Here is a 12,270-nt window from a genome sequence, read left to right as displayed (position 1 = left end):
AGATGGGTGTATCTCATGTTCACCTGATGAAGCCTTCTTTTCTCCAGCAGGAAAATGAACCAAGAGGAAATTCTTTTGGTGAAAAGAGTTGTTTCCAGGATCATATAACTCGAGGGATATTTTTATCGAGATATTACAGCTTAAGAAATCTTCCTTCTCCTCCAAAGGAATGTGCCTAACACGTGGACCAGAGCTGGCTTTCTTTCTGTCATGACTATCTAGAAGCCTTCGGATATCCACCAAGATCATCATGATCACAAGGTATGGGTGCTTGAGACTACAGTCCACGTAGGGGGATACTGTCTCTCAGAACAAGTGAAGCCAAGTGTAGGGAACCATCACCCTGGGTATGATTGAGAGGCCATGCTCTAGAAGCAAGCCAAGCCCACCACATGCCCACTGTCTGACTGGATCTGGCTAAATAGTTTCTGTGTGTATAAATTGCTTTGCCTTACGCAGAGCCTGACCTATTGCATGTGTTCAAAGTGTTTGAGCAAAGGCACTTCTTGTGTTTCTTGCATCTGCCTTGACTTTGCTGTTTCCATCTTAGATACTTTAAGGCTTCCTTTGGATTTCTCTTTTATGCAATGATTCCCCCATTTGAAAAGGTAAATCTCACAGATTCCCTACAAGATCAAAAATCTCCTCATCTGTGGCAAAATAATTCAGTCATATGGAAAGGAGAGGGGGGAGGCCTATGACACCTGCCCCCAAGGCTGGTGCCAGAAGACTTGGGTATCAAAGCCATGGTGTAGAGTCACAGACAACTGTCCTCTGAGGTGAACTTCCATTGCTTGGTCATCAGCCTCTGCAAACTCCAAAGAGGGAGAATGAAGTTTTCATTGGGTCCAAGGTCATGTCACAGAAAGAAAGTCTTCATCTGGGAATCTCTGTGTGTGTTTGCTGTGTTTACTGTTTAGTGTCCAACACTCTCACCCACATGCTCCTGGGATAGGATTATTTTGAGTAATGACATATTCTTCGGCATCATGTGACTATAAATACAGCCTTGAAGGAGCCTCAGGAGGAATCCATTATGAGAACAGAAACAAAAACCAGAATCTGTCTTTATCACAAACAAAAGAGATACACCTTGGCCAACATGCAACTTATTACTACCTTTCCCCTGCCCCATAAAATAAAATTACCCATCACATAGCACCTCATAAAACATTCAATTTTTAATGCTCCTGTTTATCAGTTAAGACAATAAATTTACATCTAAGAATCGTCATACATTTCTGCCCAAAACTTCTACTTGCAAATTTAGAATGTATGTGACCATCTGGTTAAAGTACTATATGCCTACAGTTTAGAATACTACCTAGTAGCTTAAAATACTATGTGTATTCTTACAGAATGGTTTGGGAGGACCCCCAAAATAGCTTCAAGGGGAACAAGATTGAAATAAAAAAGGGAAGCAAATACAACCACACTTCTATTAAATTAGATACCCATGTATACCAGACAAAAACATATACTTTTCCTTACATATATAAATACCTATGTGTGCACAAACACAAAAGTAGGAAATGGGGGGACTGGGGTGGGTTTGCATAAGCACTTCTTTTTCCTGTATTATTTGACTATTTTTAAAGGAGAGTGCAGTATGTATTGCGGCCTATTTAAATATGGATTTTTTTTTTTAAGGAATGACTAGAAATTCTCATGAAATGTATCTTCCTAATTAGGTAAGAGTAATGTATCTAGCAACAAGGTCATTGGTAGCAATAGAATTCTCTTAACATTTTCCAGCCATTTCAACAATGAAGAGACCATTGTAACTTATACAGGGACAAGCCTGGAAGGCAGAAATTACAGTGAGTCAGAGGACTGCATGTTTTAATGAAATCAGGAGTACCTGTCTGGTCAAATTAATAATAACTCATCACCTGTTTGAGGGTCACGAACTATTACTAAATATGAACCTACCTACCAGTAGGCCAAGTGAATCAACCCAGATCATTGCACATCCCAAACATGGCTCTCTTTAGCCGGTAAATTTTTTGGTCCTCTTATGTCACCTCCCACAGCAGGGTAGCAAGAGCCACAGGGAGGGAGAATAACTCCCATAAGATTCTCATGAGCTCAAAACTTTGCGTTCAGTACCCCGACATGGGGGACCACAGACGTGTGGGCCAAGCTTGAAGAAGCACAGAAGTTATTGTTAGATTACAAAGATTATAGCGACCAACTTGTCTTTCAACCACCCAAGTTGTGAACTGACATCTTGGCTGAGGGAAGATGGTAATCTTGATAAATAAGTTGGTAAGAAGGAGATTTGTAGCACGTTCTCATTGACACATGGAAGCTTTGCGACCTCATGGCCCCCTTTCCGCCACCCGCAAAGAGCAGAGCTGGGGGACCCATCGCACCCCTATGCTGGGCAGCAGAGAAGAGAGTTGGAATAGAGCCAGCCGTGGTGAGGCACCCCTGCAATCCCAGCGCTCAGAAGGTTAAGGCAGGAGGATTGCTTGAGTTTGAGACCAGCCTTGGCCACAAAGGAAGACCCCCATCTATTCCTCAGTCCTAGAAATACAGTGGGCATGTTGCTGCAGTTGCTTCTAAACACTTTGACCTCTTATGTGGTTGTCACCATCACCCAGCCAGATAAGCTGGCAAATGCCAGCCCTGCCATCACGGGAGCGCAGTGAGGAGGTGGCAAGACTAAGTTGAAGGCCATGTGGCTAAACGCTGTCGGAGTCGAGACTGGAGTCCAGGTATTGGCTAATTCCCAAGCTAGGCACTAGGAATCGCTTAAGTAAAACATCAGTTTCCTAATTAGAAACGACTACTTAATCTCATTTAGATTAATCTTATGGAAACCACCCCCTGCTTAACATGGGCCTTCACAGTCACTTAGTTGTCCCCGTGTCTGCGATAAGCCTTATTCTGCATGCTGGTTTCTCTGGCAATCCGCTGTCTCACACACGCCACTGTCATGCCATGTGGCCGTGCAGATCATGTCAAACGGAAATATGTGGGAGGCAGAAGCACATTAGAGAACAGGCACTGTTCTGCTCCCTGGTTTTAAAACTTAAGCATTGCCCATAAGATCCTGGGACCAAAATCCCAGCCAGAGTACTCAATCAATAAAGTGTTTGCCACCCAAGCGGGAGGACCTGAGTCCCCACCTCAGAAACCACATAAAAGCCAAGTGTATCAGTGCGTGATTTCGACCCCAGCACTGGAGACACAGAGCCAGCTTGGCCTACATGGGGACCTCCAGGCCAATGAATGACTGTCTCAAAAAAACAAGATGGGTGCTCCTGAGGACTGACACGCCTCAAGGTCAACCTCTGACCTCCTGTGGCAGTTTGAACAGGCTTAGTCCCCACAGACTCATGTGTTTGAATGCTTGGCCCATGGGAAATGGTGCTATTAGAAGGTGTGGCCTTGTTGGAGTAGGTGTGGTCTTGCTGGAGGAGGTGTGTCACTGTGGGAGTGGTCCTGGTCACCTGTTAAAAATGGTCCCCCTGTAAATGATTGAAAAAAAAATGGTCCCCCTGCCTGTAAATCAGGTCTGCTGCCTGTAAATCAAGATGTAGAACTCTCAACTACTCCCAACAACACCATGTCTGCCATGATGATAATAGACTGAATAAGCCCCAATAAGAGCCTCCTTTATAAGAGTTGCCATGGTCATGTTGTCCCTTCACAAAAGTGAAACCCTAACTAAGACACCTCCATATGCATGCACACACACACACACACACACACACACACACACACACACACACACACACGGGCGGGGGCCTTCAGTAAGCCTCTGGGTAATTAGTAACTTATTTGATTGATTAGTCTTTCGGACTTTCCCACGGAGATCATCATCCGCGTGCCTGTTGGTGATGCTCTCCCAGGACTCCCAGACACTGGAAGTGAGAGCTTCCTGTCTTCAGAGAAAGCAGTAGTTGTCTAGTGACATCACCCTGCATCCCATTCAGCTGCCTCTCCTTCTCAAGAGAAATGACTCCCTTGGATGACTCCAGGCTGTTATTTCGGGATCAGTGACCTGAAGATCTGGGAGTGAAACTCCCCTAGAGAATTTGATTCAGGAGGCCTGCAGCTTCCCAGGCGCCTGAAAGCCACCGCACTGAGATTTTCATGGCCCGCTAAAGACAGCGAAAAAAGGTCAGGAATAAAAGCTCATTGGCCCAGGAGAGCTTCTCGGGAGGAAGAGAGCCACTCCCCTACAGCCCTTGGGTCCCTGCATACCAGGGGTCATGAGGGAGCTTACAGGTCACTGACTCCAGAGAAAATGAAAGTGGGAAATGGCTAGAAAATCTACTCTGCATTTTATTGGGGTTTTCCTGAAGCAAGTTGCTAAGCGTTCTCTCTGTCAGAACGAACATACAATTTGTATCCATTAGTCTTGGATTTTACATCCTAAATTTATATTCCTTTAATGATGCCTACCCTGGGACCTTTGAACCCACCCCCACCCACACCCCCCGAAGTTCAGTTCCTTCCCGGTCTCCAAGTAAGAAAGCACTGTGTGTCTAGCTGTTGCGCACAGTTCCACAGTTAAAAGTATTTACCCCAGTGACTTTTAACCAGAAAACACAGTGAACCTAAAACCCTCCTTGGCTTTGATGAAGACAGAATGCCAGTCATTTGAGACTGTGTTTGACAGAGTGGACAGGCAAGAGGAAGTGAACTAGGAAACTGGACCATGAAATTGGAGAAAAGAGGTGGCGTGGGGGGCGGGGAAGTTCACTGATCAGAAAGCCAACAGTCACTAAAATTCACCTAACTGTCTCCAGACGCAACACCAGACACCCTTCTCGGAAGATTAGCCTGGCAGAGGGCTGATGCCTATTTCTTAGGCGTGTTAAGAAGCTGACTCGGGGTAATCAGGAAGCCTTCCCTCTGAGCCTGCCACTTGCAAATATAGCCTGCTCTTGGCAGTTCATTATACCCGGCCTGCACAGGAACACACAGAATCACATACCGCTTGGGGTTTGACACTGGTTGAACTTGTTTTTCTGGTCCCCTGAGGCAAAAAAAAAAAAAAAAAAAAAAAAGGCAATAGCCAAGAGTAATCACACATTTTAAAATGTCCTTTTCCCCACCAAACTCCTTCCCTCGGTCACAATACCTGAGTCTATATTCAACATGGAAAGGACATTGAGCACAGCTCAGCGGCAGCCAGTGGAACAAAGGGGCCATTGGTCATGGACAGGTGACCACCAATGGCTGAACTGGGCCCAGAGAACCGCTGTGTACAAGCCTCCAAGATGCCATTAAATGGGAATGAGTCCGGACTGATCACAGGACTCCTTCAGGCATCTTGGTCCGCTAAGCTTGCTCCAGCCTGCGTGCCCTTGGCTTTTGATGGATTCTGTTCAGTTCTTCATGTCCAGATTTAAGGTTCTTCTCTGTCCACTAGAGCCACTGGAGGGCACAAAGAAAACGTGCTGCTTTAAAGATACAAAAGTCATGATGCTCCAATATCCATAACTGTTTCTTTCCAGGTTATGAGATGAAAGTCACCAGCAAGTGTCCGCGCCATCTCTTTTTCCTCTGGGCGTACGAAGAGGTGGTTTTTACGTGGACAGGGTGACACACAGCTGCAGCGTGGGCTTTGTGGGAGGGTGAAAGAAGAGAGTTACTGTTCGAGGGCAGTCTGGCAACAGAACTAGACACATCTCTTTTTTTTTAAAAAATTCTTAAGTGGTCTTTGCTCATTCAACTCCAGTCTCTGACCCTGTACGATTCATACCGGAAGGGACAGGAAACAAGGAGTGGAGAGGACTGGCACACCCGGTATAGCCGGGCAGTGCTTGCCTGTTAGGCCCTGAGATTGTCTATTGGCTAGGAGTTGAGAGGGCAGTGGCGAGGAGGAGGGAGGGAGGCGGCTCTTTCCTGCATTGAGTACTCTGAGAACATCTCAAACAGATAGACAGGGTTTCAGACATACATTTAGAATACACGTCCTTTTCTCTTGATGCTGTTTGTCTAGACATTAGTTTAAAAATGAGCACCGGGTGTTGGGGCTTATATCCATGTCATCAATACGCTGGAAACTGAGGCAGGAGAATTACCAAGAATTTGAAGCCAGCCTGGGTAGGCTACATGGTGAGTTCCAGGCCAGCCTGGGCTAAAGGATGAATATCAAATAAAAGAAAGCATTGAAGCCCGGTTTGGTAGCACGAAGCTGTAATCCCAGCACTCAGAAGGCTAAGGCAGGAGGTTTGTGAGTTCAAGGCCAGCCTGTGTCATGTATTGGTACCCTGTCTACAAAAATATTACTTGATATCAGTAACACGTTTCTGTTGGCTAAAAGTGTCTTTAAACTGCCACAAGACTGGGCCACATGGGGCCCCAGTTATAACTAGGCTATGCTTGAAACCTGTAGTGCTAAAGGAAGGTTTACCCAGGATCCTACAGTCATGGCTGATTAGTCTTAATGAAAGAGAAAGGTATACCAGACTGGCATTGAAACAATTATTACACTGATAAATGCATTCAATCAACCTTTGAGAATCCAAATGATACATGGAGGGTTTGTTCCATCCCAACACCTCCTGATAGGGAAAATACAGTCACTGAGTCTTTCCAGTATCAAAAACTTCTAATCGAGATATGGGGAAGATGGCTCTGTGGATAAAGTGCTTGCCCTACCAGCATGACAACCTGAGCTTGCTCCCCGGCCTGTAAAAAGCCAAGCCTGGTGGTTTGCCTTTGTGATCCAGGCCCTGGGAGGGCAGAGACCGGTGGACCTTGGGCTCCCAAAAACCTAGACTAATCAGTGTAAACCTCAGGTTCCACTGGCTCGATTGTTGCTCTTGATTACTTACCATGACCAAGACAACTTACAGAAGGAAATTTTTACTTAAGCCTTCAGTTCCAGAGGGACAAGAATCCATCACCAGCTTAGAGAAGCATGGCAGCAGGCAGGCAGGGTGGCTTAGGCTGCTGAGAGCCCACATCTAAAACCACAAGCAAGAATCAGGAAGTAGACTGGGGAATCACACAGGCTTTTGAAATCTGGAAGCTGGATCCAGGGACACACTTCCTCCAGCAAGGCCACACCTCCTAAGCCTCCCCAAACAGCACCACTGACTGGAGATCAAGGAGTCAAATGCCAGAGCTTCTGAGGAACATTCTCATCGAAACCATCGTGGTTTTTAAAAAAAAAAAAAAAAAAGTGTGGTTAGGTCAGCAATTAAGAGCACTGGCTGCTCTTGCAGGAGACGTGAATTTCAGTTCCCAGCAACTAAGTGGTGGCTCACAACCAGTTCCAGGGGTTGTAGGAATTCCAGTTCGGTGCAAACAAAACACCCATACACATGTAAAAAATAAATAATTAATTAAATAAATATGCATGACGAGGGACATTTAGCTTCCTATAGTACACACCTTTAACTCTACACAGGGCAGACCGAGGCAGAAACATCAGGAATTAAAGACCAGCCTGGGAGTACACATAAAGCCCACCCCTCTGGTAATTTTGGGACAAGGCATGCTGGTATCAAAGAAGAGAAATAAGCAAAGAATCAGAGAAGTAACAAAAAACCCATGGTTTGGGACACAGCACCTCCTCATGAGAGACCATGGCAGAAGCATAAAGCGCTTCCTCACCTGCTCCCTCCCTCTTCTTCCCCAAAGTAGGTCACAAGAACTTCATTTGGGAGCTGCGAGTCCTGTTTACAGAAGAGAAGCATCTTGTCTCTGAAGATGCAGAGAAGAGTCTGGACAAGCAGGCCGCTCTAATCCCCATTTATATCCTAAGCTTCTTACCCAATCCCACTCCCTCTCAGATGTCCACTTCTCCATCAGGCATCACCAGGAGACATGGCTTTCCCTGTCCCTTTGGTCTTCATTTTTTGAAGTCTTCTGTGTAACTTAAGATGAGGGTGTATATGTATTGTTTTTTCCTCTTATTAGTCTGTCTTCTACTGTAGAGGTGTTTTAGTTTGGATGTGGAATGGCTACTACCTTGGTCCTCAAGGTAAGGCTTTTTAGAGGTGGTAGAACATTTGAGAACTGGCACTTTATGGAAAGTCTTTAGATCACTGGGCACATTCTCTTTTTTTTTTTTTTTTTTTTTTTTTTTTTTTTTTGGTTCTTTTTTTTCGGAGCTGGGGACCGAACCCAGGGCCTTGCGCCTCCTAGGTAAGCGCTCTACCACTGAGCTAAATCCCCAGCCCCTGGGCACATTCTCTTACACCCCAAGCCTTTCCCTCTTTTTTTTTCTTAAACTTGCTTCTTGCCAACAAGGTGAGCAACTTTGCATCCTTGCGTCCTACCCCGCCCCCACCCCTACCCCTACCCCCACAACAATGTAAATACCTTACCACAAGACCAATGCAATCACAGACTGGAAAGCTCCAAAACTGTGAGCCCAAATTAACCTTTTGTCTTTGTAACCTAGTTATCTTGAGTATTTTTGTTACAGTGACAGAAAGCCAGCTGACATCAGTGTGTGGATCACGAGCCTAGCTATGTTCAAAGGACCTTTCCCTATACTAGAGAAGGTTCTTGGCCTGTGGTTTAGATCATAGTGTTCAAACTTTGGGGGAAGTTCAGACTCAGTATCTCATCCAGAGTGTAAACCTGAAGTAAACTAACACTGTCCTCTCCACAGGGCAAAATTGGTTTTAGTAGTAATCATGAAATAAACCTAATAAATCATGACCGAAAAAGAGACAGTGAAATTTTTCATTCATTAAACTGCAAGCCTGTGATCTTGCCTGTTAATGTATAGGACTGGGGGAATAGTTCAATGGTGTAAACTGCAAAAGTAAAACATATGTTAAAAAATAGAAAAGGAACATTATGTTGCTAGTTTTTCTCATTTAAAAAAGTACCTATGTATTGTTGACCTCTTACAGGAATGAACACACACAAATGAAAACTCCAAGTTTATAATTGATGTATTGGCTTTTACCTTGAACTTACTGTTTAACAGGTGTAATCTATGATTTAGAAGAGCAAATACGATAACTTGTGTTCTAAACGAGTTTGGATGATGGCAGACAGCTACAGACATCACCTGAGCCTGCCTGTGATGAGGTAACTGAGTGAGGAGTCATTAGGATTAAATTCATGAAAAGAATAGCGATAAAAAAAAAACTCACTTGGGAAAAAGACCAAAATTGTTTTTAACCACATCGTTGACTTGAGGTTTACACTTAAGCTTGTTATAATTGTTAGAAACCAATTGCTTAGGATTTAGACCAGCAACGGTTTGTCCATTTGTAGGGATGTTGCAGCGCCAACTTAGTTTATGACCCCAGCATCCAGTAGTAATATAAGACTGGTCAAGCTAGACTTCCTTGCCCTTATCCCTTGTCTGTAAAACCCAGCTGTCTTGGTCCAGCAAAACAGCTCACAGGGTAAAAGTCCCTCTCACACAAGGCTGAAGACCAGAGTTCAAAACCCCAAAACCCCTGTGGCGTGCAGGCACCCACGGTCACACATTCGTATACAAACGTACACACGCTCACAAGGAATGTTTAAATGCAGATACCCAGTCCCCCTCTGGCCTCGAATTCTCTAGAGATCAGAGCAACAGAAATCTCCAAGTAGCTTTAAAATGGGAGGAACAGAGCTCAAAAAACGGATGTTCACAGTGGGAGTCAGGAAGGCTGAAGCTCGCTGGGCACCCAAGGCCCACTCTATGCCTCATAAGAATTCGATATTTAACTTTCAGTCCTTTGGTCCTGATAGATCAGGACCTATGGGGTGGGTCAGGCCTCCACTGACAGCTCTTTGATCTCTGTAATTAAGCAGGGCAAGGACAGACGCGCACCAGCTTGGGGTGCCCTTCAGGAATGGCCAGATCAATGCAAGATGGTGCCAGAAAACTTACTAAAAGCTCTTTTGCCTCATTGAGTATAGCACATTAATACTGTCCCCAAATTATGGCTGCTTATGAAGTGTATGTAAATTTAGGGTGGTAGTCTGTCATTTTGATGGTGGTGGTGGTGGTGGTGGTGGTGGTGGTGGTGGTGGTGGTGGTGGTGGTGGTGGTAGTGGTGACAATAATAATAATAAAAGCAAATACAAAAGGTCACCGAAGGCAAAGTAGTTCATCTGCCAGATGCCTTTCTGAGTTTCGGATGTGGCCACTTTTGAAAAACCTTTCACAGATTTCCCAAGTGATGATGTAACCACAGTACTTCGAAAATTACCTGCTCAGCAGGTGTTTGGGCAGACCTAGATTTTTAATTGTCATAAGCACCATTTATAGGGCATTAACCATGTTCCAGCATTGCGTTAAGCTACGTCTATAAAAGCAATAATAATAATAATAATCGGCCTTTGGGGTAAGCTTTACAGTGATAGGTCCCCTTCGCAAACATGCCCAGCATGCAGACAGGAACAGCTTGAAGGAATTAGTCACCATCCCAGCTGATGGTTATAATCACGCCACGAATGTGAGAGCCAGGAAGCCCGGAGAGGTTAAGAAGATTACAAAGGGCCGGGATGACTGTAATTAGTTGCCTTTGAGTGACTCGTTCAGTACAATCACATAATTCGTTTCCATCGCTGGGGCTCTGGCTTTAGTCTCTTTGAGAACTGTAAGTCAGGGGTGAGTCCCTCCCTTCACTTCCCTAGGGCAAGATCCACAGGGAGCCGCAGGGCGAGGCAGACAGTGTGGCCAGCCTGAGGCGGTCTTGCCACCTGCTGTCTCAGTACTCTTCAACACTGCAAGCTGCAGTCTCATCTACGGAATCTGGAGAACTCTCAGAAATAACTAAGAAAAAGAACTTTATGATGATGTGTTGTTGTAAAAAAAAAAATTAAAATCGCTTCTCGGCCTTTTGGCTAAGATCAAGTGTAAAAAATATTAAAAAATAAATCACTGTCTTTTATCCCCCACTAGGTCTATACCACGGTGCCCCAAGATATCTTAAGCTGGATATCTTAATTCTCAGTCAGCAAAGCGTCTCACCTGCTCTTCTCCATCCCATATCACACTGCCAAAGGCCTCTCTGAGCCGTCAGCAATCTCTCTACCTATCTAGTTCCCAAGGCAGGTTTCCATGCCAGAAACACACATCCCGACTCCGTAGCTGCCCCACACTCCATTACACTTAAGTCTACACATGAAAGAACACACAACACAATAACCTTTGGCCCAATTGATAAGATATAATTGCCCACCTAAACATACAAAGCCCGATACACATCCATCCCTTAAGAACATTAATAACAACCTGTAAATACACAGAACGGAATCTTAACGTCACCTGCCATATTGTCCTGCCACGGCTTCTCTCCCTCTCTCTCCTGTCTCTTCTTCCTTTCCATTCCAGTCTCCTCCTCTTCCTTCAAACTTTTCTCCCACCCATCCTTCCTTCTCGTCCAATGACAGGCCTCCTTCTATCCTGTACCTGCCTCACCTGTGACATCATCCCACAATGATGTATGACTTAAATAGGACTCTCTTACAGGATGCACACAGGACTTGGTGACAGGAAGTAGGAATTTTTAATCTGTTTTGTGTGTGTGTGTGTGTGTGTTGTTATTGACAATTTCATGCACATAAACAAAGAATCTTGATCATATATATCTTCCCCAACTTAACCCTGACACTTTTTCCAGGCACCCCAACATTTTCCTCCACCCTTCATGTCCTCCCTGTTTTTGAATTCTGACCAAGTCCAATTCGTACTGGCTGTTGGGATGCTGACTTGGGTCACTGGTTTGATCTTGTGAAGGTCTTGGGCAGATAAGTACAGCTGATGTGAGCTCGTGAGTGCAAAGGCTGTGTCAGGTCCAGGAAACAGCATCTCATGGGACTCCTCCCTACCCCTGGCTCTCCCACCCCACATACACAATGCTAACCTGAGCCTCAGGAAGCAGGGGTAGTTAATATGGATGGAGATAGAAATTTGAGTTTCTATCTCCACCCAAATAGTTCTGAACTTTAGCAAGGCTACAGCCTCTAAGGCTGCTGTGAGATGTAGGTGACAATGCTGCCCTCCTCGCCTGGCTTGTGATAGAAAAGCAGATATCTCAAATTCAAAACTTAAAGGAGACAATTGCAGTGGCCTTTAATCGCCTGCCATCCCAGCTACCTGGGAGTGAAAGCAAAGAAGATGGGATGTTGCCTTGGTGACATCGGGCAGTCCTGTCTCCAAATAAAATATGTTTAAGAGTCTGGAATCAAAAAACGGGCTTTGTAGTTGGAGTTGTAAGTTAATGACAGAAAACTTGCCACACATGCACAGGGTTCAGTCCTGCCACCAGGAAAGAAATTTTCTCTCAAACTCAAAGCCTTGTTAAAATTACTTCAAGTAAAGCAATCTCTTTGACT

At 44.9% G+C, this 12,270-nt stretch overlaps 1 long non-coding RNA gene across 1 annotated transcript; it reads right to left on the bottom strand.

The window, feature by feature from the left end:
• Positions 1–5,031: 5,031 nt before the first annotated feature.
• LOC147996006 (uncharacterized) lies at positions 5,032–11,307 on the bottom strand. Its single transcript, XR_015670472.1, has 4 exons — positions 11,201–11,307; positions 7,585–7,646; positions 6,801–6,932; positions 5,032–5,582 (listed from the first exon to the last, which is right to left on the bottom strand). It is a non-coding gene; the product is annotated as an uncharacterized LOC147996006 (long non-coding RNA).
• Positions 11,308–12,270: the final 963 nt, after the last annotated feature.

Source organism: Rattus norvegicus, chromosome 2 (genome assembly GCF_021556685.1).
Source record: "Rattus norvegicus strain SHRSP/BbbUtx chromosome 2, alternate assembly SHRSP_T2T, whole genome shotgun sequence".
Taxonomy (NCBI): Eukaryota; Metazoa; Chordata; class Mammalia; order Rodentia; family Muridae; genus Rattus; species Rattus norvegicus.
Note: the sequence above shows the minus strand (reverse complement) of the source record. Positions and strands in the feature narration are given on the sequence as shown.